The sequence below is a fragment of the Emys orbicularis genome, chromosome 5 (assembly GCF_028017835.1).
Source record: "Emys orbicularis isolate rEmyOrb1 chromosome 5, rEmyOrb1.hap1, whole genome shotgun sequence".
In the NCBI taxonomy this organism is placed as follows: domain Eukaryota; kingdom Metazoa; phylum Chordata; order Testudines; family Emydidae; genus Emys; species Emys orbicularis.
Window position 1 is genome coordinate 120,665,443 of NC_088687.1, and position 27,937 is coordinate 120,693,379.

At 42.9% G+C, this 27,937-nt stretch overlaps 1 protein-coding gene across 1 annotated transcript in view; it reads right to left on the reverse strand.

Moving 5' to 3' along the window:
• JAKMIP1 (janus kinase and microtubule interacting protein 1) overlaps positions 1-27,937 on the reverse strand; it is a 260,911-nt gene that overhangs the window by 154,772 nt on the left and 78,202 nt on the right. Inside the window, exon 4 of the mRNA XM_065404580.1 lies at positions 15,447-15,640. The gene's annotated coding sequence lies outside the window, so the exon portion shown is untranslated. The remainder of the gene's footprint in view (positions 1-15,446; positions 15,641-27,937) is intronic.

Here is a 27,937-nt window from a genome sequence, read left to right on the forward strand (position 1 = left end):
GATTTCTTTTGGCCCAATCCTCTAATTTGTCTAGGTCCCTCTGTATCCTATCCCTGCCCTCCAGCATATCTACCACTCCTCCCAGTTTAGTGTAATCTGCAAACTTGCTGAGGGGGCAGTCCACGCCATCCTCCAGATCATTAATGAAGATATTGATCAAAACCAGCCCCAGGACCGACCCTTGGGACACTCCGCTTGATACCGGCTGCCAACTAGACCTGGAGCCATTGATGACTACCCATTGAGCCCAATGATCTAGCCAGCTTTCTATCCACCTTATAGTCCATTCATCCAGCCCATACTTCTTTAACTTGCCATCAAGAATACTGTGGGAGATCGTATCAAAAGCTTTGCTAAAGTCAAGGAATAACACGTCCACTGCTTTCCCCTCATCCACAGAGCCAGTTATCTCATCATACAAGGCAATTAGGTTTACTCAGGCATGACTTGCCCTTGGTGAATCCATGCTGACTGTTCCTGATCACTTTCCTCTCCTCTAAGTGCTTCAGAATTGATTCCTTGAGGACCTGCTCCATGATTTTTCCAGGGACTAAGGTGAGGCTAATTGGCCTGTAGTTCCCCGGATCCTCCTTCTTCCCTTTTTTAAAGATTGGCACTACACATTAGCCTTTTTCCAGTCATCCAGGACCTCCCCCGATCGCCATGAGTTTTCAAAGATAATGGCCAATGACTCTGCAATCACATCCACTAACTCCTTTAGCACCCTTGGATGCAGTGCATCCGGCCCCATGAACTTGTGCTCGTCCAGCTTTTCTAAATAGTCCTGAACCACTTCTTTCTCCACAGAGGGCTGGTCACCTCCTCCCCATGCTGTGCTGCCCAGTGCAGTAGTCTGGGAGCTGACCTTGTTCGTGAAGACAGAGGCAAAAAAAGCATTAAGTACATTAGGTTTTTCCACATCCTCTGTCACTAGGTTGCCTCCCTCATTCAGTAAGGGGCCCAAACTTTCCTTGACTTTCTTCTTGTTGCTAACATACCTGAAGAAACCCTTCTTGTTACTCTTAACATCGCTTGCTAGCTGAAACTCCAAGTGTGATTTGGCCTTCTTGATTTCTCTCCTGCATGACTGAGCAATATTTTTATACTCCTCCCTGGTCATTTGTCCAATCTTCCACTTCTTGTAAGCGTCTTTTTTGTGTTTAAGATCAGCAAGGATTTCATTGTTAAGCCAAGCTGGTCGCCTGCCATATTTACTATTCTTTCTACACATCGGGCTGCAACATCAATAAGGATTCTTTAAAATACAGCCAGCTCTCCTGGACTCCTTTCCCCTTCATGTTATTTTCCCAGGGGATCCTGCCCATCAGTTCCCTGAGGGAGTCAAAGTCTGCTTTTCTGAAGTCCAGGGTCCATATTTTGCTGCTCTCCTTTCTTCCTTGTGTCAGGATCCTGAACTTGACCATCTCATGGTCACTGCCTCCCAGGTTCTCATCCACTTTTGCTTCCCCTACTAATTCTTCCCTATTTGTGAGCAGCAGGTCAAGAAGAGCTCTGCCCCTAGTTGGTTCCTCCAGCACTTGCACCAGGAAATTGTCTCCTACGCTTTCCAAAAACTTTGTGGATTGTCTGTGCACCACTGTATTGCTCTCCCAGCAGATATCGGGGGTGATTGAAGTCCTCCATGAGAACCAGGGCCTGTGATCTAGTAACTTCTGTTAGTTGCCGGAAGAAAGCCTTGTCCACCTCATCCCCCTGGTCTGGTGGTCTATAGCAGACTCCCACCACGACATCACTCTTGTTGCTCAAACTTAATCCAGAGACTCTCGGATTTTTCTGCAGTTTCATACTGGAGCTCTGAGCAGTCATATTGCTCTCTTCCATACAATGCAACTCCTCCACCTTTTCTGCCCTGCCTGTCCTTCCTGAACAGTTTATATCCATCCATGACAGTACTCCAGTCAAGTGATTTATCCCACCAGGTCTCTGTTATTCCAATCACATCATAATTCCTTGACTGTGCCAGGACTTCCAGTTCTCCCTGCTTGTTTCCCAGGCTTCTTGCATATATGTATAGGCACTTAAGATAACTCGCTGATCGTCCTGCTTTCTCAGTATAAGGCAGGAATCCTCCCCTCTTGCGCTCTCCTGCTCGTGCTTCCTCCCGGCATCCCACTTCCCCACTTACCTCAGGGTTTTGGTCTCCTTCCCCCGGTGAACCTAGTTTAAAGTCCTCCTCACTAGGTTAGCCAGCCTGCTTATGAAGATGCTCATCCCTCACTTTGTTAGGTGGAGCCCATCTCTGCCTAGCACTCCTTCTTGGAACACCATCCCATGGTCAAAGAATCCAAAGCATTCTCTCTGACACCACCTGCATAGCTATTCATTGACTTCCACGATTCGAAGGTCTCTACCCGGGCCTTTTCCTTCCACGGGGAGTATGGACGAGAACACCACTTGCACCTCAAACTCCTTTATCCTTCTTCCCAGAGCCATGTAGTCTGCAGTGATCTGCTCAAGGTCATTATTGGCAGTATCACTGGTGCCCATGCGGAGAAGCAGGAAGGAGTAGCGATCCAAGGGCTTGATGAGTCTCGGCAGTCTCTCCATCACATTGTGAATCCTAGCTCCTGACAAGCAGCACACTTCTCGGTTTTGCGGTAGGGACGGCAGATAGAGGACTCAGTCCCCCTGAGGAGGGAGTCCCCGACCACCACCACCCGCCTCCTTCTCTTGGGAGCTGTGGTCGTGGAACCCCCATCCCTAGGACAGTGCATCTCATGCCTTCCAATCGGTGGAGTCTCCTTCTACTCCCTTCCCTCAGATGTATCATCTAGTCCACTCTCCGCATTAGTACCTGTGGAATCATAGAATCATAGAATATCAGGGTTGGAAGGGACCTCAGGAGGTCATCTAGTCCAACCCCCTGCTCAAAGCAGGACCAATTCCCAACTAAATCATCCCAGACTGGGCTTTGTCAAGCCTGACCTTAAAAACCTCTAAGGAAGGAGATTCCACCACCTCCCTAGGTAACCCATTCCAGTGGAGAGAACATGAAAATGGTTACTCACCTGTATCTGCATTGCTGATACATGGACACTCCTCTTTCTTCTTCTGGAGGTCACATGCTGCCAAATTTCTTCACTGTCCTTCTGTCCCCGCTGCACAGCCTGCTCTGATTCTTCACAGTGCCGTTGTTCCCAAATCCCTGTGCTGGCTCCCCATTATCTACTGCATCAAATTTAAGCTTCTTCTAACACTTGAAGCTCTGCATAAACTTTGTTCCTTCCCTACTTATCGTCTTTCCATTCCAACAGTCTAAGCCTTATCCGTACATTTGTCAGCTTATATTAATAATACTACCTAACTCTCATATAGCACTTTTCATCAGTAAATCTCAAAGTGCTTTATAACAGAGGTAAGCATTGTTATCCCCATTTTACAGATGGGGAAACTGAGGCACAGAGCTGCCAAGTGACTTGCCCAAGGTCACCCAGTAGGCCAGTGCTCTGTCCACTAGATCACAATCACCTCCATACTGAATCACCTCTTTCTATGCAATCTCCTATGTATGGTACAAGCTTCTGACCACAGCCAAAACATGCCACCCCTATCCTTTCCACATTTATATCACTCAAGAACCCCTTCTGCCATCCTACCATTAATCTAGCTAACTTGTATAAAAATTCCCTATTGTTCTCCTTCCCCTAACCTCTGTGTACTTGACAGTCCGTTCTTAGACTGAGTTTCTTGTGGCAGGAATTATTCATTTCTAGAAAGCACAGAGCATGTTATGGGTGCTACGATATGCAAAGAATAAATTATAATTAATTAATTAATTGACTCATGATGAGTCTGCAAGGAACCTTCTGCTTTCTATGATCTGGCGCTTGTTTCAGATATAACTGTTTTTGTTTATCTTTATGGGCGCTACATTTAAAATATAATTCAGAGAGATTCACAAAGATTCAGGCAGAAAAAGCAAACTTCACAGCTGACAATGAGCATTTCTTCAAGAGCGAACCTGTTATATAATCAGAAAAACAAATTGCGAGAGCATCTGCAATAGCACCATCTGGTGTCAAAGATAGCAATATTGCTATCTTTGCATCAACGTTATCCCTGAGATATGGGTATATTACTCAATATTGGCTGCTATTTTGTATATACTATAATTTTAAAACATCTCCTATTTGAGGCATTCTGGTACTATGGTGATAAGTGTCACAGAAAAAGCAGATAACGTCTGCAGTGCTCTGTTCAAATTCAGAACAGTGCAGACATTGCAAGCACTGACAATCTCAAAGATGCTGTGAAGTTTCAACACTCAGAAAAAAACAACAAGCTGTAGAGGAAGGAAAACAAAGAGAGACCATTAGCCAACTACTCTTTTGATCGGATTTATTTAGTAGTTCTTCTGACAATAGCAGGTTGGGAGCATAAAAACCTTCAGGAAGTATGGGCTCGATCCTGGGAGATGCTGTGCACTCTTAATTCTTAACAAAATCAATTACACTTCCTTGGATCAGGCCCTGAATGTGCTTAAAATTTAACAGAAGCACATTTTAGTAATCTCCTTACCTCAAACATTCAGCTTTGCTGAGATTTCCAATTCGTTACATAACTGTCAGTTTGAGAAGAGTTATATGTTCCAAAATCATTTAAATTTAAGCTCCACTACACTGAACTGTAATCAAGTCTGACAGCCCCATGGTACCCCTAACAATATGGCTTTTGGGACTGTAGGTTTAAACATTAGCTCCCATCTACACCTGCAAATTGATTTGAGGACCTCCCCTGCAAAAACTCACAGGACTTGTAGCAATTGTTTACACAGACAACTAAGGCAAAAACTGGGTGGCTCAGGGGGAAGTTTAAATTATGAATGATATTTGGGGAGAGGACGGGGAAAAGATCAGTGACCACATTTTCAAGGATATTTTCACAAGCATTAGAGTTGTGGTTTGTTTTGTCTTGCTTTGTTTTTATTTTCAAATGAAAACTGAAATGACCCAGACTTTTCTAGGTATCCCAGATGAGAAGGTAGGGTCCAGGATCATAGAGTCTGATAGTACCCGTGGCTGGCTCTGCTAGTTATTGTTCCATTTAATACACACACAGCAACTAACTTAAATTCCTCTTTGTCTGAATTGTCATGACAAACCACCACACATCCCTCCTCACATGGTGACTACATCACCATTGTTGGTACAAAGCCTAGAATCTGTTTCCTACAGCAGAAAAATGCCCTTCACTGTGTCACCAATTGAACAACAGAAGTCTAAGCACTTGCAGAACACACAAGAAAATCAACAACATATCACAGGAAAATCTCTGAAGCACGATTCAAACACAGGAAAAGGTTTAAACAATTTTACTATTTAATGACATCAACACCCCAAACTGAATGTGATCGAAACAAGCTGGTCTTTCTCCAATTATGCTGCTTTTTATTTCATTGCTAATATTGGCGGGTAGCACTTTGTTACATTCAATTTAGCATCTATGTATGTCCCTCTGACATATTCATGCATATCTTTGGGGGCCTACGTGCATGGTTTTCCTTCCATTCCAGAAGTGAGCCAAAAGAGATACAGCAGAGTTGCTACTATGTCTTCAGAGAGGAGAATGTTAAGAAATGTGATGTTATTAAACATGTTATTAAGAGTCTGTGGGTACATCTACAAAGCAGTCAGAGGTGTTACTGCTGCATGTGTAGACATACCCACGCTAGCTTTGATCTAGCTAGTTCAAACAACAATAGCGGTGAAATCACGGCAGCATGGGTGCTCAAGTTTATATTCAGGGATCCTGAGCGGGACTGTACAGCCCGTGGTGCCGTGGTTTCACTATCATTATTATTATTTGGGCCAGCTACATCAAAGCTAGCATGGGTACGTCTACACGGGCTGCGCTCACACCTCTGACTGGACTGTAGACATCAGGGCCGGCTCCAGGGTTTTGGCCACCCCAAGCAGCCAAAAAAAAAAAAAAGCTGCGATCGCGATCTGCGGCGGCAATTCGGCGGGAGGTCCTTCGCTCCCAGCAGGAGTGAGGGACCGTCCGAACAGCTGGACTTGCTGCCCCTCTCAGAAGTGGCCGCCCCAAGTACCTGCTTGGTAAGCTGGTGCCTGGAGCTGGCCCTGGTAGACATACACTGTGTAGCTTCGAGTTATGACTTAGCACAGTGTTTCTCAACCTTTTTGATACCAGGGACTAGTTTGCTGCCTTCCTAAACTGTGTCAGGGTGATCTCGGGGACCGGTGCTGTTCCACATACCAGTCATTGAGAAATACTGATTTAAAGTATTATTGAAACTATGCAGATTTGCTCTTGTTTTTATTAAACTTCAGTTTTCACACACACACACACACACACACACACACACACACACACTTTGATAAATTAAATAAAAAAGATTGAACATCTTGACCTCAAATAAAATGGGTGGGATGTTTTTGATTTTTAAAAAGGAATGAAGCCAAATTTAACATAAAATATAGGTTCTATAAAAAGCTTTCACACGACCAATAGAAACATTTTTGTGAATTAAACAAGAGATCTACTAGAAAGCTGTATCCTTATGCCAATAAGATATGGCACCCTGAAGTGTCTGATTGCAAAACTTCACTATTGTGCTAAAGGACAAGAACCTGAAAATGAAACTAGATTATTTTCATTGTCCAAGCTGATTGTCATACAAAAAAATGTACAAAATAGTGAAAAGAAAATTATATTTTTAAAATGCTTTTAGTTTAAGACTTCACTTGTAATACAAGGTTGACTTTTTTTTTTTTTTAAACATGCTTATATGATGATCTCCCAGTAGTGGATGTAGATTTTGTTTTGTTTTTTGTTTGGTTGGTTGGCTGTTTTTGTTGTTGTTGTTGTTGTTGTTTTGCTGGACAGCCCTAGTAGTGTTTTTTTTTAAAACTGTTCTGAAAACCAAAAACTCATGGCACTTATGTAAATGTTTCTCTGTAATTTTAAACCTGGTGCATTCTAATTTTATTTAAGAATAATCATATATAAATAAACACATTTCTTCAAACTTTTTATTTAAAAAGTCACGTCCCACTTCATCCTATCCTTATAAAACTACACACGTACCTCAGCTCACACCATCCCTACTCTCAATAACTTACATGTAGGACAAATAATATTCAATAATTATTAAAATTTTCAAGCCTTGAATTTACATCTTTTGGAAATCACTTTTACCATCTAGAATATGCCAGAAAGATTAAAGACACATTCATATAATAGCTACTGTAGTTTTACTAGTGTGGACATTGAGCCTGAGAGGGGGAAAAAACTGAGCCTCCTGACTTCCTGTCTCCCCTTCCTTGACTGTTTATTGCATAGAAAGCAATACAAGTAGTTCATACTTTCTCTTCTGTATGAATATACAAGTTGCTTGATAGTACTCTGAAGATCCACTATCTTTAATACGGGACCATAAGTCTCAGTCAGTGATATGAAGTAGAACTTTTTATGGCCACAGAAGCTGCTGGTTATGTAAATCTTCCTTTTTGTTGTTAGTTAGTTTGTTCACAATACACATCAACATCCAACATGGAGATGAATTCTTGTAAGTCACTGAGCATAACATTGCTTAACTTATCTCACCAAGAACACTTCTACGGCTACACTTATCTAACTGTGAAGTGTATGCTGAAACTGTGCCAGCGCTTGTACAGCCACCCAACCCTACTGCCTTTCTAGCAAAGCCCTGTGCTTAGAAGGTAGAAAAAGCTACCCAGATATTAACACACTCCACTATTACTTTGCTGTACTTGGAGAATTTCTGGGCTCCACAAGGTAGGGAAAGTAGCTCATAAAGTAGCTGAGAGCTTGTCAGATTACAGAGTTTTATAAATACATTATAAAAATAAACTATTACATCTTTGTTTTTAATGCAAAAATCAACATTTTATTTAGGATTTTTTAAGATGTACCAAAAGGGGAGGGAAAAAAAGTAATTTTGGCAAATTTCCGCATTCGTGAAACTGTGCAACAGGTAACAGTGGAGAAAGCCACGCTGAAAAATACCTGGCTTTCCAAACTGCAGATGCTGGGAGACAGAATTTTCCAGGGAAAAGATCAGCCTTCCACAAAAGTAAAACACACACAGTTTTGTGGCAGTGTTGTAAAGTTCTCTTTTTCTATCCACCCCAAACTCAAGAACAGATGCACTAACAGTTTGGAATTCTCATGCATTTCTGTTCCCATTTCTATCCTTGTCACATAGACCTGCTGGAGCTTTAAAAATCCACATGTCCCACAGGGTGAATTTCCAAGAAGTCAATATTATTCAGTGAAATTCACCAGGATAAGTGAAATTAAGACTTCATTACTCACATGAGTAGTTTTTCTAGCATCATCATGAAAAGCCAAATTCATTTGGACGATGTATGTAAGATAAAATGTTTAAAAGCACCTAACCAACTTAGATGCCTAAGTCCCATTTTGAAAAGACACTTAAGCTCCTAAGTCCCATGGAAAGCTATGAAAAGGGTCAATAATCAAAACACACGCACAATAGTCAGGAAAGCAGGCATAATGCTACAGAGTGGATTTATTTAAATAAGGCAATTTAAACCATGATTTAAATCACCAAGTGGAAAGTCTTTATTTAAATCATCAATTTTAATCAACTTTTCCATTTTTACTTGTTATTTTCTAAAAATGGCACATTCTCATTGGTTGATATCATGTTTAAATGGTATGATTTACAACTAAATACAGTTTTTGCACTACATTTGGTAAATATTTTTGCTACCTAGGAGCGTACATTGTAACCATATACATTTATTTAAGCAATTCTAGAGCTTACTATTTTCAGATTCTTATTAATTGTACTTTTTGGTATGTTAGAAAATGGAGAATGATATATTATTATATAATTAACTTTTTGCTCATGATTTGTGTCAAACTGCATTAGGATGGGAACTGGAATTTAATTACACACAGAAAACAGCATCCAAAATTTAGGTTTTTTTATTAAACAAAACAACCTTAAATGTTTTGGGTACATAAACGTCTCTTATTGAAACATGTTTCACATTTACAACTAAATGAGTTATTAAAACAGAGGTTTTAACTGCAGTCAGTGAATTAAGCTGATTATTTCAGTTCAGTAGCTGATCTTAATGAGATACATGATGGTGTTTCCTGGAGTCAGAGGCCGGGTCCCAACATCTGTGAAGATTTTGCCAGTCTCTTGCACCCCACAGCACAGCCCCTGAGTCCCCAGCAGGATCAAAGCAAGGTGCTTTTAATATAATACATGACCTATTGTGCCACATTTATAAAGTTCAAGCTCAAAAGTTCGATGTTTCTCCCCAAATCTGTATATAGAAAAGCAGCCCCTTTAACTCAAAGTTTTTGGTCATAAAGGTCATGAATTCAGCATAGTTATTTTTTATTTAAATGTTTCAAAAGATAATAAGTTTAGACCTTAACATATTCTGTATTAAATTCAGATTTCATTTTAAAACTGGTTTGTTTTTAAAAGAAAAAAATATATAATAATTTAAATTAAAAAATCCGATTTTTTTTAATTTAATTTTTTTTAATCTACCGTGTAATGCAGGGGCATGCACAGGTATAAAAATTTAAGGCTTTCGGAGGGGCACATTCTGTGCCCTCCCTTTCCCCCCCACAGGCCCAGGGCCAGAGGAGCTCGCTTTCCCCATGCGGCCAGAGGAGCTCTGTACTTCTGCCGATTACTGGGGGGTCTATGCCCCTGCTTGCCCCCCTTATGCACGCCCTTGCTGTAATATTAACCTCCATGTCTTATTTTTTTAATGCTGAATTCCTATTACAATCAACATGTGAATAATTTCCAGTGGCCATTTTCATTAAGAAAAGGAGAAGTATTTATACTATTAAAGTTGATTCAGTATTTTCCCAAATCTGGCTGTAAAGGAAGAATTCATGAACCATCTTTTGATTATAACCATAAATTTGCTTTGAAACCACTTGTACCCTCCGCCCACTTGCTTTCCTTGAACAATCACACAATAATAATAGCCAGCTCTTATCTAGCGCTTTTCATCAGTAGAGCTTAAAACGCTTCACATTCTAAGGGGACGTCCAGACTACCCACCAAATCGGCGGGTAGTAATCGATCTATCGGGGATCGATATATCATGTCTCGTCTAGATGCGATATATTGATCCCCGAACGCGCTCCCGTCAACTCCAGAATTCCACCAGGGCGAGCAGTGGTAGTGGAGTCGACGGGGGAGCCGCGGCCGTTGATCCCGCACCGTGAGGACCCGAGGTCCTTCCCATAGCTGAAGTTGCGTATCTTACATCGACACCCCCCCCCCCAGTGTAGACCAGCCCTAATATATTTATTCTCACAAGCTCCCAGTGAGGTAGAGAAGTACTATTATTGCCATTTTACAGATGGGGAAAGGAGGTGGAAAGAGGGGGAAGTGAATTGCCCAGCATCACACAGAAAGTCTGTCATGGAGTGGCAATTGAACTTGGGACTTTGAAGTTCTAGGCTAATGCCCTAAGCACTGACCCATCCTTTCTCTCTGAATTTTGTAAAATTTTGTTTGCAAGAATATCTCCATAATGGGAAAGTGCTGTGAATGCTCATGCAAATGTGTATATTCATATAAGCAGTCATTTATGAATATGTTTCATGCAGCCTTTTTAACAGGTCTTTTGGATTTCAGAGTCATTGACTCAAGGAACAAAGACCACGTGACTGACTAACCTGTCTGTTAAGACAAGACAAGTAGCAACCTACTGATGGTGAGTATTTAAAGCAACAGTTCACAAGAAATTCACAGGATGAAATACCTCTGCACAAACCTTTCACAGAATAATACCAAACAAGCAATTTTGTAAAAGGTGAAGCTTGTTCATGGATAATTTGCATACAGAAAAAAAAGACAAATTTGTCAAATACGCTGGTCATTGCAAATAGTTTTCTCAACTCTAATTGCAACATGTATCTTAGACACAGAGCCAGCTGAACAAGGTAATCGGTCTAAATCAATTTGCTAATCTATGTTCAACTCTTGCTTTTCAGATGACTAAGAACAGCACGGACTCAAGGATAAAGAGTATCTTTAAATAGCATTGCCTATGAGATTTAAAATCAGAACGCTTTTGCTTCAGCGGAAAACTAGTTTTGAAATGCAGCATTATTTTGCCTTCCTGCAAGTCAGCATCATCCATTTTTTATTATTAGCTTTTGCTTACAAAAATCATCCCATTATGTCTACCTGTGACCTAAGTTTGATCCTTATGCAATTCATCATGAGGAGCTAAATCACATTGCGCGGCCAGGAGCAAATGCAGCTCATGCCTTCCTATTACAAACTAGAAAGGATTTGGAGTCACATTAGTTTATCATTTCCTATATAATAACTTTATTAGCTAAAACAACTCTCTATTCCATATTAAAGCTAATTATGTTAATGAATGTTGAATAATCTTCAATCTTGCACATTTTTTCACTAGTTACATGTGTTTATAATAATCTAGCTTTAGTGAAGCATTTAAATGTAAGATATTAATGAACTACCAATTAGCTGTACTTATGTGTCATACAAGACAATCAAACAGTACCCCACTAGGCCCTAAGGCACGTTCTTTGCTTCACATTTCTACTTCACTATTTTCTTCTTCAAGCAAGTTCTCAATTAAAATGGTCACCCATTGTACAGATGTTATTTCCTATAGCACTTTTTTTACATGGGGTCAGATTTATCCTCCCATGAGGAAAAAGCCACCAGAAGGGGAAACTCTGTGTTTCACTTTGTGAAGTTCTCAACACAGTGAAGGGGTTTGGTGACAGTGGAGGTGACAGAGCTTTTGGCATGCAAACCTTAAAAGATCCATGGGGAAAGGAGGTCCAAAACTCCCCTCCCTCTCACCCCCTGAGTATGTAACAGCTGCCTAATAAGCCTTGCTGATATTAGCCACTCCATCCTTTGAGTCAGACTTCTCCCTCATAGGAGAAGGGACCTTGCAGTGTGGAAATTAATATTGCTTCCAGAATCAGTTACTATCTCTGCTTTGCCACTTGCATCTCTGATGATCTAAAAAGAAGTAAACCACGTAGAGTGGCTGCTACCTGGCCCTCCTGATGCAGGCAGCCTTATTCCCATAACAATACTGGAGAAGAGATGAGGTAAATTTGAGAGCAGGAGCAGATGAGTGGATGGAGCTAAGCTGTTGGCCCCACCCATTTTCTACTGACTTCTACTACCTTGTTCCTGTGTAAACAGAAGGGAACATCCAGTGATCAAATCTCTACAGCAGGTACCATTTACACAAATGGTCCATATACATGACCATTCTCTGACATGTAGAAATCCAGGTCTGGATTCCTATGCATTATAAATACACAAAGGTCACCTGATGGACCAGAAAAGTCTTTGTCAAGTAAGTTTAGCATCTGAATGAGACCAAACAAATTCAAACTCTTCTGCTGCCATTGCAGCTCCTATGCCAGCATCCCTCCCTGTTCCTGAAGTAAAAGGCATGGCTGGAATACCAGTGTGCTTTGATGAACTCCAGATTTTGAAACAGCCCCCAGAGACTGTTGACAGTCAGTGTAAAACACATTTTAACACCAGCTTGTCATCTGCTCTCTTTAAAATCCAGTATTTCCCCATTAGCTTCAGCAGCCAGAAAGGAGGTGGGTCCAAAGAACAGGTTGTGGAACTAAATTCTCCCAATATATACTGAATGTCAGTGAACATCACTAGTCTAGACAAAAGCAGAGATGACCTAACCTCTATGTCCTCAAGATGTTGCTGGACTACCACTGACAAACATCTCCGGTTGTAATCTGATCCATTTCCTCTGCAAAGTATCGAGACAGTTCCTCACAATGGGAAGTACTCTACTTAGTCACAGAGGAAACAACTTGAACTGAGCAGGTATGGAGTAAATCTGCAGCTCAAGATTTTGCAGTTCCTATAGCAAAGGCAAAGAACCTCCCCTTTCCCTCCTGCACAGCCACCATGCAAGACATTTAAAAACAGTGTCAGTAACATGCAGTTGATAGCAAGCTCTACATCTCTTATGGCAGATGTAAAACACCACCTTCTCCCAATGCCTAAAAAAGATCAGTGCCTACACAAAGTGCAACTGGCTAAAGATGAACCCAGAAAGACAGAGGTGATGTCAGTAGGATAAAGGGAAGAGCTTTGAAGAACTTGTCTCCTTCATATTCCCACACTAAGATCTCAAAATGTATGTTTAAGAATAACCTAGGAAGCATACACAAGAAACAACTGATCATAAGAATGACGGCATTTGCCAAAGCTAAATTATTTTAGTTCATTAATAACGATGCACCAATATTATGTTTTATCATGCCCCATACAGCTTTACTTTTGGAGTTGCGAAGTCCCAGATCTAGCATTGCCACTTATTGTGTAACCCTGGGTAAGTCAGTTATTTGCTTTATAGGAAAACTAGCTGCCTACGCAGGAGTGCTATGTGGATTAATTATTTCATGTTTGTACAACCCTGAATATACGAAGATCTCCTTGCTGCGTACCCTTGGAACCTACACTTTCAGTATTGAAATTTAAAAACAAGAAAATGGGGGGTGGGATGGAAGAGGAAATGTGTGTGCATGTGTGAGACAGAGTGAAAGAAAAATCTTTCCACCACTAATGGCAAGATAGGCAACACCACCTTCACACTGGAAAAAAGTAATGAAGTAAGGCATGAGAGAAAGAGGCTGGATAACAATAAAGTGTTTTAACCAGATGTAATGTTTCTGAAGCATTTAGAATTTACAAAAAAAAATGTATATAATCAATTTAAATAACTAGCAAGAGGCCAGTAAATGAGAACTAAAAACCTCTAGGAATGAAGAAAAGACTGGGAAATCTCTTATTTATGATCCGAGTAAGCCAGTTAGACACAATCAAAAATTAAAATAGGAACAAGATGTTACATGACCGGGGAAATATTTTGTAAAAATATTTATTTCTGATTTTTTTGGTTATCCCCTTGTTTTATTCTTCACTTTGCTCTCTACTCTTTGTCTCCCCATCTTATTTTCAACCGTATGTTATTGAAGCCCAATGAGTCACTTCCCTCAATGCTCTACACTTAGGCTGTGCCTATACTGTGTGCAAGGGGTGCGATTCCCCTGCTCAGGTTCACATACTCACGCTAACTCTCGTCAAGCTAGTGAGAGTATAAATAGCAGTGTAGCTAGCAGAGGCACAGCTGAGTTGTGCCTAGTACAAATCTGCCGGAAACCAGACGCTCAGCTGTGCCTCCACTGCCGGTACCTATGTTACCACAGCTACATTGCTATAGTAGAACTTCAGAGTTACGAACTGACTGGTCAGCCACACACGGATTCGGTGGCATTTCTGCAGGTGATCTGCCGGTCCCGCAGCTTCAGCATACCCGCCGCTGAATTGCCGCTGAAACCACGGGACCGGCAGACCTCCCGTAGGCACGCCGCCTAAGGCTGCCTGACTGCCGCCCTTACGGCGACTGGCAGGCCGCCCCCCGTGGCTTGCTGCCCAAGGCACGCGCTTGCTGCGCTGGTGCCTGGAGCCGTCCCTGGACAAGGTAAGGAAACTGTTTCTGTGCTTGTCTCATTTAAATTAAGATGGTTAAAAGCAGCATTTTTCTTCTGCATAGTAAAGTTTCAAAGCTATATTAAGTCAATGTTCAGCTGTAAACTTTTGAAAGAACAACCATAACATTTTGTTCAGAGTTACGAACAACCGCCATTCCCGAGGTGTTCGGAACTCTGAGGTTCTACTGTATTTATTCTCTCGCTAGCTCGATGAGAGCTAGCATATGTATCACAAGCAGGGGACTCTCAGCCCTAGTTCACAGTGTAGTGCAGACACAGCCTAAATTGTGCTAAGGGGGGAGGGATAGCTCAGTGGTTTGAGCATTGGCCTGCTAAACCCAGGGTTGTGAGCTCAATCCTTGAGGGGGCCACTTAGGAATCTGGGGCAAAATCAGTACTTGGTCCTGCTAGTGAAGGCAGGGGGCTGGACTCGATGACCTTTCAAGGTCCCTTCCAGTTCTAGGAGATGGGATATCTCCATTTATTTATTTATTTATTTATTTAAGTTAAACTAGCAAAGTAGATGGGTCTAAGACTTCATGCAAGAAAACAAGCCTGAAAAAGCACTCTTCAGGGGGCAAACTGCTTGATTTATAACGAAAATGAATTAAAAGGTAGAAATGGTAGGACAGCATGCCTAGGAGAAACTCTGTTCAGTTTGACTCACTTAAAACTTCCTTACTGAACACACAATCAAAGGCTCTATCTAAACAGCATTAGAATAACACTAAGACAGAAATGGTTTTTGTTGTTTGTTTGAATGCAAGGTGGGGTTGTGTCTCATTCTCAAACACACCAAAAATAAAAGTTTGCATCATATATTTGGAATAAAGTTGTCTATAATTTATAAAGTTTTACATCTAAAAAATGTACACATCTATAACATGCTAGCAATGCCATACCTTTCTCTGGTCCCCAGGCTTCCAAGACAGTTGTGTCCTATTTAAAGATGAAAATATGTAGAGTGGACAACGCAAGTAGATGAATTACTGAATATTCAAGTATGGGACATTTTCCCCCTCAAGTGTGATTTCTATTGATTCATCCTCTTCTTCTTCTTCAATAAAGAGAAAATCCTGCACAGTATTAGTGACATCTGTCAAAACACAAAAGAACAAAGATATAATCTAAACCATCCTGCTTCACTATGTGACAGAAGTGGCATCAGTATTGTCTAAAGACTGTAAGAATGACAGTGGAAAAGGCTTTATTTTAAACACTTGCTACATGTGGTGGCCTCTTCTTGTGCTATCAAATTAAACAGAGTATATCATTTCCTTTTTAAGTCATAATATAAAGTCATTAGTCACACAGATTGTCCAGCATCTTCCCTGTTACTATATACCAGCATAGAAGTTTCTAACTACCAGAAAATAAATGTAGGTAATCTTACAAGTAGAAAATGATGTCAGATCAGACACCTTATTGCTGATAGATATAGCATAGATTAATCTGATATAAAATATCCTCATGTACAGAAAATATGTGTTACAAACACAGTGTTCTTTTAACAAAGATAGCTATGGAGACAGCCAAATTAAAAGATTTGGTCAAATTACCAGTCATGCATATTGCTTAACTTTGCTTCGTTCTTAGAATTCCTAAACACCCACAGGAAAACCCTAAAACATAGTGGGGGTACAGGAAAGGTAAACCATTAAAAGGCTGATATATATACTTCCAAAGTAGTCACCAGCAGTCTCCACTCCTGGTGTGAATTTTGGGCTACACTATTGTTCACTGGGTGTAGAAGGGTACAGAAGCAGGGCACCAGAGATTCCAACTCTGTTCTCCACAGGACAGAATCCACTTCAGTTGATCCATCTGAAATTGGTATTAGCTGAAATCCCTGATTTATAAACTCCAGTAACAATGTGCCTCCCAGAATGCTGTCATTATTCATCTTAGCATATTCAGCTGAGCATTCGGTTGGGGACAAGGCTCCTAGGCACGAGGATATAACAGGTAAAATGGTTCTGTTCTGATAGCATGCAGATAGTGATGTAGATTGAAAACAACTAGGATTCAGTGTGCAGGCTCTGCTGCTAATCTAAAGGCCACATGCATCTGTGTGTTCTTGCAGCAGGGAATATATTCATTCCCTGACTGGGGTTAAAATTATGCCATGGTGGAGAGGTTGAGTCTGGTTTCCAAAACACCCAGTGGTTTGTAGAGGGCTGATTCTTTCTTTCTTGGATTAGGCATCCATCAACCATCTCAGGTGCAACCCTAAGCACCCCTCAAATTTCAACTGGCAAAGGATTCACTGTTCTGTAACAGCAACTCCTCTTAGGCCCGACAAACTCATTGAACCCTACATGCTACTTTCTTAGTACAGTATTCATCTAAAAGAGATTGTGTGAGGAGTCTAATAAAAGCTTATATCATACTGACCTTCATAATCATTGTGAGATGTATGTATAGATGCTATTTAAGGAGTTGTGTGTACGTACTGAAAATATGTATAATGACTGTGTCTCAGGCAGAAGTGACAAACAGGTTTCATGCAGTCATGTGTAAACTATGCATTCTAAGTCAATACAGTGGAAGCACCGCCTGCATACACAGTAAACAGGAGTACGTGAAGACACCTTGGAGCCAGCGCTGCAGGAAAGAAACCGCAGAGGGTCAGCCCAGCTCTGGGGATAAATACAGTGAGCTTTGAGGTATAAGAGGAAGGCAGAAGGACACCTTTTTGTCCGTCACTGAGGGACCAAAAAGGACAGAGCTTTTTGCAACCACGAACAGTGGATCCCAGCCAGGTGGGTTGGTGACAGTGGGGGCTTGCTTTAGGTGAGAAACTATCTTAGTCAAGAATTTTAGCCTGTTAAAATTGAGTTTCGAGGCATGTTATACTTTTGATTTTGTATCATAAATTTATGATTGTTTCACTATAGATATATTTCAGGGCTGTAATGTTATAAAGGACTTGATCCTGCATTGTGCCAGTCAAGCTATGTGTACACTGTCACAGCTTACCTGGCAATTTCTGAGAGCGTCCAGTGACAGGGGCTGGATCCCGCAGGGAGCACGCTGAGGAGTTGGGGGTTGGTGTGTGTCTATCACTCTGCACAGAGAGGCCGAGGCCTGCAGAGACATGAACGTTAGGGCTTGTGTGTGGCCAGAGGCTGTTGGTTTCAGGGAGCTGAGCTACAGCAGGCACAGACAAGCCTGCTTCATGCTGAGGGCTGGTAGTGGTGAGGTACCTCACATCCCTTGATACCCCTAGGGAGAGTCACAGGTAGATTCTTTTTTGGACTAGGCATCAACCAACTGTCACAGATTGATGGGGTCTGGATTCATGCAAGCACCTCAACCCCCTATGTAAGACTTGATTTCCCATCACACTAGTTTGCTGTTTAGGCCCTTTCGTCAGTTTTGGGGGGCCAATGTTGACCTTGCTAAATTCATGAGTATGGCCTTTTGAGGATTTCACTGTGTTTCCAACAACATATCTATTGATGGTCTTCAATACATGTAGAGTGTGATGAAAATATTAGCTAAAATAAATACAAAACAGACCCTGAAAAATCTGGGAGCTGATTTACATTACAGACATGACAGTTACCTTTTCTGTACCTGGTGTTCTTCGAGATGTGTTGTTCATGTCTATTCCACAATAGGTGTGCGTGCTCTCCACGTACACTGGTGCCGGATGTTTTTCCCCTAGTAGTACCCGTAGGGGAGTGCTCCAGCGACCCCTGGAGTGGCACCTCCATGGTGCGGTATAAGGGGCGCTGCACGCTCCCCCCACCCTCAGTTCCTTCTTGCCAGACAACTCCGACAGAGGGGAAGGAGGGTGGGATGTGGAATAGACATGAGCAACACATCTTGAAGAACACCAGTTACAGAAAAGGTAACTGTCTTTTCTTCTTTATGTGATTGCTCACGTGTATTCCACAATAGGTGATTCCAAGCTATATCTGTTGGAGGTGGGTAGGAGTTCACAAACTCTCGGGATGGAGCACAGCCCTGCCAAACCCAGCATCCTTCCCTGGTCTGGGAGACAATCACATAATGCGAGGTGAACGTGTGAACAGAAGACCATGTGGCAGCCCTGCAAATGTCCTGAATGTGGACATGGGCTAAAAAGGCAGCGGACGAGGATGAGCAGACCTTACACTCGACAGCGGAGGGATTCCCGCCAGGTCATAACAGGTACGGATGCACGAGGTGATCCAGTTGGAGAGCCGCTGACTGGAGATCAGCCGACCCCTCATGCGTTTGACCAAGGATATGAACAGCTGCGAAGACTTCCTGAACGGCTTAGTCTGTTCCAGGTAAAAGGCCAGAGATCATTTCACACCCAGAGTATGGAGGTGGTGCTCCTCACCGGATGCATGGGGCTTGGGGCAGAGGACTGGCAGGAAAATGTCCTGACCAATGTAGTAGGTGGAGACCACCTTCTGGAGGAACGAAGGATGTGGGCGGAGCTGGACCTTATCCTTATGAACACCGTACATGGGGCTTCGAGGTCAGGGCCCTGAGTTCTGAGACCCGTTTAGCAGATGTGATCGCCACCAGGAAGGCTATCTTCCACAAGAGGTGCAACCAGGAGCATGTAGCTAACGGCTCAAAGCGGGGACCCGTCAACTGGCCAGCACCAAGTTCAGGTCCCATTGCGGAATTGGGGGCCTAACGTACAGGAAGAGACGATCCAATCCCTTAAGGAATTGGCCAGTCATAGTGTGGGTGGAAGGCCAATATGGCTGCCAATTGCACCTTGACGGACGGGCGCGCCAGGCCTTGAGCTCTAAGGTGAAGGAGATAGTCTAAAATGAGCTGGATCGGGGCAGCCATGGGGGAAAAGCCCCACTCAGCTGCCCATCGGGAAAACTGAGACCACTTTGCCAAGTAGGCTCGATGCATGGAGGGTCGCCTACTTTCCAAGAGGACGCGCTGAACCCCTTCCGAGCACATCCTTTCCTCCCAGACTAACCACTGAGCAGCCACACCGTGAGGTGGAGTGCCACTAGGTTGGGATGGAGGAGGAGGCCCTGGTCCTCGGAGAATAGGTCCAAGCAGGACAGCAATGGCCACGGTGGGGAGACCGCCAGGCTTGTAAGGGTCCTGTACCAATATTGCCTGGACCACACCGGGGCAATCAGGAGGACCCGAGCCCTGTCCATCTTTATCTTTTCCAGGACCTTGCCGATCAGTGGGAATGGGGGAAAGCATAGAGAAACTGGCCTGACCAGGGTAGGAGGAAGGCATCGGAGATAGCGCCCAGTCCCAGGCCTCCCCCCCCCCCCGAGCAGAACCGGGGACATCAACGGTTCTGCCGAGTCATGAACATGTTCACCTGGGGAGTTCCCCACTTTTGGAAAAGTCTGTGCACCACCTCTGGGTAGAGAGACCACTCGTGCTGAGAGGAGAAGTCCCGGCTCAAGCGATCCGCCCGCAAGTTCCAGGCACCCGGTAGGTAGTAGGACTATAGGCAAATGTCGTGGGCCATACAGAAGTCCCACAGCCTGAGGACTTCCAGGCATAGGGCAGAGGATTGGGCCCTCCAGGTGCGAGCAGAAGACCATGCACACCAGCCGGACCGCCTTGAGTTCCTTGACGTTTATGTGGAGGGCCAGCTCCTGTGCAGACCACAGACCTTGGGTCTGAACGTCCCCCACATGGGCTCCCCACCCCAGGTCCGATGCGTCGGACACCGGTTCCATCGAAGTGGGCCTGCCTCTGAATGGGACCCCTTGGAACATGTTTCCCGGGGAGAACCACTATTGTAGGGAGGTGATCACCGGCTGGGGCACAGTGAGGACCTTGTCCATCCTGTCTCTGGCCTGGGAGAACACAGAGGCCAACCAGAGTTGGAGGGGCCTCATCCTGAGTCTGGCATGGCGAACCACATATGTGCACACCGACATATGACCCAGGAGCTGGAGACACGCTCTGGCTGTTGTCACTGAAAACCTTGTGACTGTGTCGATGAGCCCTTTCAGGGTCTCGAACCTGTCCGGTGGGAGGGAGGCCCTGGCTGATGTGGCGTCCAGGACTGCCCCGATAAACTCTATGCGCTGTACTCGGACTAATGTGGACTTGGTGTCGTTCACCAACAGGCCTAGAATGGTGCACATGGACAGGAGGAGCGCCACGTGATCCCACATCTGCGACCGGGAGCTGCCCTTGACCAGCCAGATAGGGGAAGATCTGGACCTCATGGCGTGTGAGGTAGGCCGCCACCACAGACATACACTTTGTGAATACCCTGGGAGCATGGACAGGCCAAACGGGAGGACCGTAAATTGGTAGTGTTCCTGCCCAACCATGAAACAAAGGAAGCGCCTGTCCCCCTCGAATATATGGATGTGAAAGTACACATCCTGCAGATCGAGGGCAGCATACCAGTCCCCGGGATCCAGGGAGGGAATGATGGAGGCCAGAGAGACCATGCGGAACTTGAGCTTCACCATTAACTGGTTCAGGCCTCACAGGTTCAGGATGGGCCTGAGCCCCTCTTTGGCCTTCGGGATAAGGAAATAGCGGGAGTAGTACCCCTTGCGTTTGATCTCCACTGGCACCACTTCCACTGCCCCTAGCCAAGGAGCCGCCCCACCTCCTGCTCGAGCAGAGCCTTGTGAGAGGGGTCCCCCAGGAGGGATGGGGGCAGAGGTAAACTGGAGGGTGTAGCCCCAGGAGATGGTGCTGAGGACCCATTGGTCCGAGGTCAGCCGTGACCACTCCGGGAGAAAACACCACAACCACTTGGAGAAGGAAAGCTTTATTGTGGGTTGATCCCTGATGCAAACTGGGCGTCCCATCAAAACTGCCGTTTCCCCACCTGTTTGCCCTTGGAGTACCCAGGCTGGGGGGCGGACTGGGACTGTCTTTGCAGGCGTTTCTTATAGTCCTGCGACTTTTTATAAGGACTGCCCAGCATGGGTCTAGCCTCTCCCCCAGTTTTGCTCCGGTGCCGCGGCGGAGAAGGCCTCTTCTCAGCCATCTTGGCGTGCCCCGCGGATGGGGAGCGGTGCCGACTGGTAAATGGCGCCGGGGGGTCACCACTCACCGACACTGTGGTACCCAGTGCCGACTCGGAGCAACGTGCCAGAGTTGGGGTCAACGCCGACTCCATCAGGATGGCCCGGAGCCGAATGTCTCTCTCTCTTTTGGTCCAAGGACTGAACGACTTGCAAATCTTGCAGCAATCGCGGAGATGGGTTTCACCCAAACAGCATAAACAGTCCGTGTGCGGATCACTCACTGGCATCAGTCACCTACAAGTGTCGCACGACTTAAAACCTGGGGCACAGGGCATGCCCCGGCCTGGGCGCACTAAACTAAACTTTAACTACAGGTACTACTACACTGAACGAACAAGAGTTCTGGAAGAGAGCTGCAGACAAGCTGGAGCAGAGCAGTTCCAAAGCACCTTCACTGGCGGCAAGAAGGAACTGAGGGTGGGGGAAGCGTGCAGCGCCCCTTATACCATGCCATGGAGGCGCCACTCTAGGGATCACTAGAGGCACTCCCTAGGGGTACTGCTAGGGGAAAAACTTCCGGCACCGGTTCATGTGGCGAGCACGCACACCTATTGTGGAATACACATGAGCAATCACTCGAAGAAGAAAGAAGAAATACCAGATTCCGGAAGAGCATCACTAAGCTATTAGATCATCACATCAAGCGCATGCACCAGCAGCAAGAAGGATCAATAAAAGGGAAGCCTGATTTGCAGTTAATGAAGAAATCATTTTCAGCACCAGTGTAAGCAAACAGCATCCATGCTATGTGAAAACTAAAACCCAGAGGAGAAAGAGTTATGAAATGTGCATGGATCTGAGATGCCTACTATAAGAAGGAGAAAGTAATAAAAAGGAACACTGAAACAATATTGAAAGAGAGGACCTGCTCAGTTAAATATTGCTACAACAAGAACATCTAAGTTTTCAGGACAAGTACCTCTTTTCTCCCTGGCTAAACTTTCTTTTAAACTAAACTATTAACATTTCATGTTCCTCTTGATATTTTAAAACATGTAGTTAGGAGAAGAAACAGGAGGACTAAAGACTTGTCTACATGGTGTGTTAGTCTTAATTAGAGGGGAGTAAATTCTAATGCACAATAGTGCATTGCACACTAGCGGACCCATGTGGACGCTGCTAGCACACACTAAAAGTTCCCTAGTGCACATGAATGTAGTAGCGTTTCAAACGCTACTACATTCATGTGCACTAGGGAACGTCTAGTGTGCACCAGCAGGGTTCACATGGGCCAGTTGCATGACATGCTAGGGCGCACTAGAATTTACACCTCTCCAGTGCAGACTAATGCACCATGTAGACAAGCTTGTACATTTGGGGCACAATCCTGCATGGTGCTGAGCACTTCCTGAAAAGCTCCAAGTACCCACAACTTCCTGAAATCAGTAAAAATGAGTGGAGAACAGTAATCACTTTACAAAAAAGGTCCACAGCTGACTCCAAAACCTAGCTAGACCCATTTAACATGTGAACTGAATTTTCTCCTATGAAGTCCAAGTCTCCAAAAACCAATGAACACGAGATTTGCTGGAAAAGGGAAATTATAATTCAAAGATATGAAATGGTCTCCTAATATACAGGCATGAAAAAATGCTAACCAGTAACCAGACACAAATTAATAACACAAAGTAAGATCTGAATTAGAATTTGTATCCCCTTTTATGCTTCCCCAATGTCTTCATCTTGCTTTTATAGCAGATGTCATTAGCAATAAAAATAAAATATTCAGTTGTTGGGTCCAGTCCTCCAATCCTTAGTCACTTGAAGGGGACAACTAGCGAATAACTATTGCTTGTGTAAGGACTACAAAATCAGGCCCTTCATAAATACATCAGATTGACAAACAACTGAATCTTAGTCACAATAATTAAGGAACAATCTTACAATTTTCAAACATAGCATTAAGCTTTCTGTCAGTTACGGAAGTGGTCCCAGAACACATTTCGGCCTTCTCTAAACTAAGGGTTTTTTTTAATGTGTTAACTAACATATTTTAATTAAGTACTTTAAAAAAATGTATTAGCACCTAATGTGGACAGGGTTTGACACCTTTAATAATGTGTTGGCTTGTCCTGGACAACTCCAAACATCTATGCTAGGTGCTAATAAAACCCAAATGCTTTAGACTTAAAAAATAAACTGTTGCAATATACAAAAGGGAGAGCAGCACTGGTGAGAAGGAATGGACTGAAGACTGCCAGGGTACCTGATAGTCTTCAAATAAGGGCCTGTCTACTCTTAAAACACTGCAGCTGTGCTGCTGTCGTGCTTCAGTGAAGATGCTACCTATGCCAATGGGAGGGCTTCTCCTGTCAGCGTAGGTAATCTACCTCCCCGAGAGGTGGTAGCTAGGTCAACGGGAGAATGCTCCCATAGACCTAGTGTTGTCTACCCCGAGGGTTAGATCAGTTTCACTGTCTTGTTCAGAATTATACCGACCTAATTTCCTAGTGTACATCAAGTCTAAGTTAAGGGCTATCATACAGAGGATTGCTCTTCATGTCCTCTGAAGACAGGACAAGAAGTAATCTGCAGCAAGGGAGATTTAGGTTAGATATTAGGAAAATCTTCCTAACTAGAAGGATAGTTAAGTACTGGAGTAGGTTACCAAAGAAGGTTGTGGAAACCCTATCACTGGAGGTTTTTCAGAATAGCTTAGACAAACACCTGCCAGGAATTGTCTAGGTATACTTGGTCCTCCTTCAGCATAGGGGGATGAACTAAATGACCTCTTGAGGTCCCTTCCAGCCCTACATTTCTATGATTTGCTTGAATCTATGTCTCTGCATATGTTGTAAGATAAGTACCAAGAAAATCCCAGAAGGGTGTCAGTTATTAAGCATGTTCAGTAGGTCTCTTCAAGCCATATAGAAAGCATCTATTATCGGTTGACAGTTCTGCATGTCCTACAGATTCCCAGCCTCAGAGCTGAGCCAATCTGAGCTCAGAGAGGAAATGGTATAAAGACAGGAGTTACTGAGGCCAACTCTAAACTTAAAAATTAGATCCACCTAGCTATATCACTCACACTGAGCATTGTCATTAGGTCAACCTAACCCCCAGCATAGATGTGGCTAGGTCAACAGAATTCTTCCATCAACCTACCTATTGCCTCTCCGAGAGATGGATTAACTACATCATTGGAAAAGCCCTTCTGTTGATGTAGGAAGCACTGTAGCTATGTTGCTGTAGTGTAGACATGCCCCATTATCATTAGGGGATTTGGCAACAGACCACAACACAAGGCCATGAGGTGTGCCAGCTGGGACATCAGCATCTTGGCTTCATGGATGATATTCCTGTCTGATACACCAACTGAGGCAAGCCAGTCGTTTATTAATAGAGGAATGAAAGCTGCTTGCTAGAAGGATGCACTGACTAGACTTTTTTAATATAAATTTCCAATGATGCAGCTATCAAAATGCAAATTTAAATAAATAGATAATCTTTTATTATATTGCCAGAACCTTAACGATCACCCATGACAATTATAAAACACAGAATTAGTTTCAATGGTAATTTTGTCTTTAAGATTTTATTTTAATAGCCACATTACATTTTAAAGTTATGGTAAATGGTCTACAGCTTTCTTTTAAAAAATGTTTCCATCGGGATTCAGGGATACTGATCACAAAGCTGTTGTACACCATACGTCAACAGTGTGAAATGACCTGAACATTACTGCTTTTGCGTGTCCAGCAGAATTCTCGTATTTTGCCACACCTAGGTAAGCAGCACATTGCTATCACTGTTAATCACTTTTATTTATTCTGCATTCATAGAGACAGAATAATTAGACATCTTAGCACTATACTTTCTTCATTTTTTAATCTTTTATCACCTTTTAACCACATCCTGAATTGAAAACAGAGTCATATCCTCAGCTGGTGTAAATCTATATACACCTCTACCCTTATATAATGTGATCTGATATAACAGGAATTCAGATATAACGCAGTAAAGCAGCGCTCCGGGGGGACGGGGCTGTGCACTCCGGCGGATCAAAGCAAGTTCAATATAACGCGGTTTCACCTATAACGCAGTAAGATTATTTGGCTCCCGAGGACAGTGTTATATTGGGCTAGAGGTATACTCAGTGGAGCTGTACTATTAATACCAGCTGAGGATCTGTCTTCCTTAAAAAAATATATATATATATATATATATATATATATATATATATATATATATATATATATATATATAAATAATCTTAATGTGGTTCAAGCTGTGTTTGCCTGTACTAAGGAATTACATTCAGATGCTTTGCAAAGGAAGACAATTCTTTACAGATCTTTTTGCATTTTAAGGGCACAAGACATTTTTGGAAAAAGCACAACTCTTGCTCTCATCAAGGCCCCCCTTTTAGTAAATCCTTTCCGTAGGAGCCCATTAATTGTTTCTTGACTGACAACAAAAAAAAAAAAAGAGAGAGAGAGAGAGAGAGAGAGTCCCTAACTGATATGCCATTTCGACAATTTATTATCCTTTCAGTGAGAAATTGTTTGACCTCTTTCTACAGTTAGTGTAAAAAAAATTTTAAAATACCAATCCATTGCAGCCTATGTTATCAGCTAGGTGGAAACCACTACTCATAATGACATTCTCCATGGCAATTAAAGTGTTGAGTATTTTAAATGAAACTCCTTTTTGTCTGCCTTTTCCTACATTTCAGTTATTAAAATTGTATGCCCTTGCCACACAGCTGATGTCTAATATGCATACTGGTGCTTCCTATGCTGTAAGAATGGCAAAAATTCTGGGGGAGGTAAATGAATTTGGCATGTTTATCTAGATTTTGGTCTCTCTGGGACTTCCAGCTAGAAAGTCACGTGAAATAGCAGTTTTGGTGTTGTGACCATCTGTCTCAGCGAAGGTCCTAACTCATCTCACATACAGTAGGTACCTAAATATCAGACAACCAGGAGCAAATTCAAAACAATGACAAAGAAGCGAGAAGTCCTAAATCCCTGACCCAAACCTCTGACACATCTAGCCCTTCAAAATGTTTCATTGTTCACTTCTGTTGCCAGTATGTCATTTTAAAAGTTGGTCAACATAAAGCATGAAGCACTGGAAATGAGTCAAATGATAACTTTTTATCCTTTTCAATTTCACTTACTTTCTCTGTAAATTTTGAGACCCTAAATCAGCAAGGTACACCAGCACTTATATAAATAAGCAGTCCCAAATTAGACAAGTACTTCAGAGAATGTTCTCCAAATAATTTTAAAGTAGCACTTAATGAAAACCATTATCCATCTCTCCATTTATCAAAATACACTTTTAGGCATAAAAGTAAATTAGTAAGATTTCCCTACTCATTCCATTCTTTCCTAGTTAGAGACACAGCTGAAATTTTCCTTTACTGCAAAGAAGTTAAATTTAACTTCAGTTTATAGCTTCTGACACTACTTTTTTGTGTACTCTAATAGCTGATTCGCGGGAGGAGTCATTGTCTGGTGCTTAAAGCAGTAGCTGTTAAAAACAACAATGAAAGATCACGTGTTATGCTTGTTATGGGGCTAATCCAAAACCACACTGACGTTAATGAAAAGACACCTCCTTTGTCAATCGATTTTGGGTGAGGTCCTATGTGCACATTTCTTAATTCCTTGTTAAGTCTGGATTTTATTTATTTTAAAATTATGAGGTGAGTTTGGCACTAATGCTACTTTAACTCACATAATCTAAGGCTTCCAATCCTCTATGTACCCTTATGATCTCATGGATCCCATTGCAGGAAATGGGCCTCCTATATAGTTTTAAATAATACATTTGACAGGGCACACGCATGAACAAACAGCAACAGTGTGTAGCACCACAGCGCAATACAATTGCGAAAAGTACCTAGAAAACAAATGTGATCAGGATGCAACAAACAAAATACAGGCAATTGTGTGAGGAATACGTTTCACAACTAATCAGTTTTTCACCCTATAAAATGCATTGGCTCAGTTATGAGAAAAAGGCTATGAAATAAGCTTGTAGGTCTCAGTCCAGGTCCCAGAAGCAAGTGTTGCCCCCAATAAATCACCTTATTAACACCTCTGGCAGACTCAGCATAGCCCAAGAACTGTAGACTAAGAAGCTCAACCCTAAAGATGGTCCCATTAGCTCATGATGGGGATGAGGCACATAGCTTGGGCAGTGCGGTAGGAGAGCTTGCAATGCCGCTGTCCCTCTTCTGTGGATAATGAGAAGACTTCTATACCTAGGACTGCTAGTCTGGCACATCTCACAAACAAGCAATCTAAATTCACACGCACATGCACACCCCTAAAACGAAACACAGTTGATATTCATTTCCTATCTAAAGGCTTCTCTGAAGATTCCACTAAATAGTCCTTTCAATATTACTATATACTAGATGTATAATTTCTATAATATTAATTACATATTGT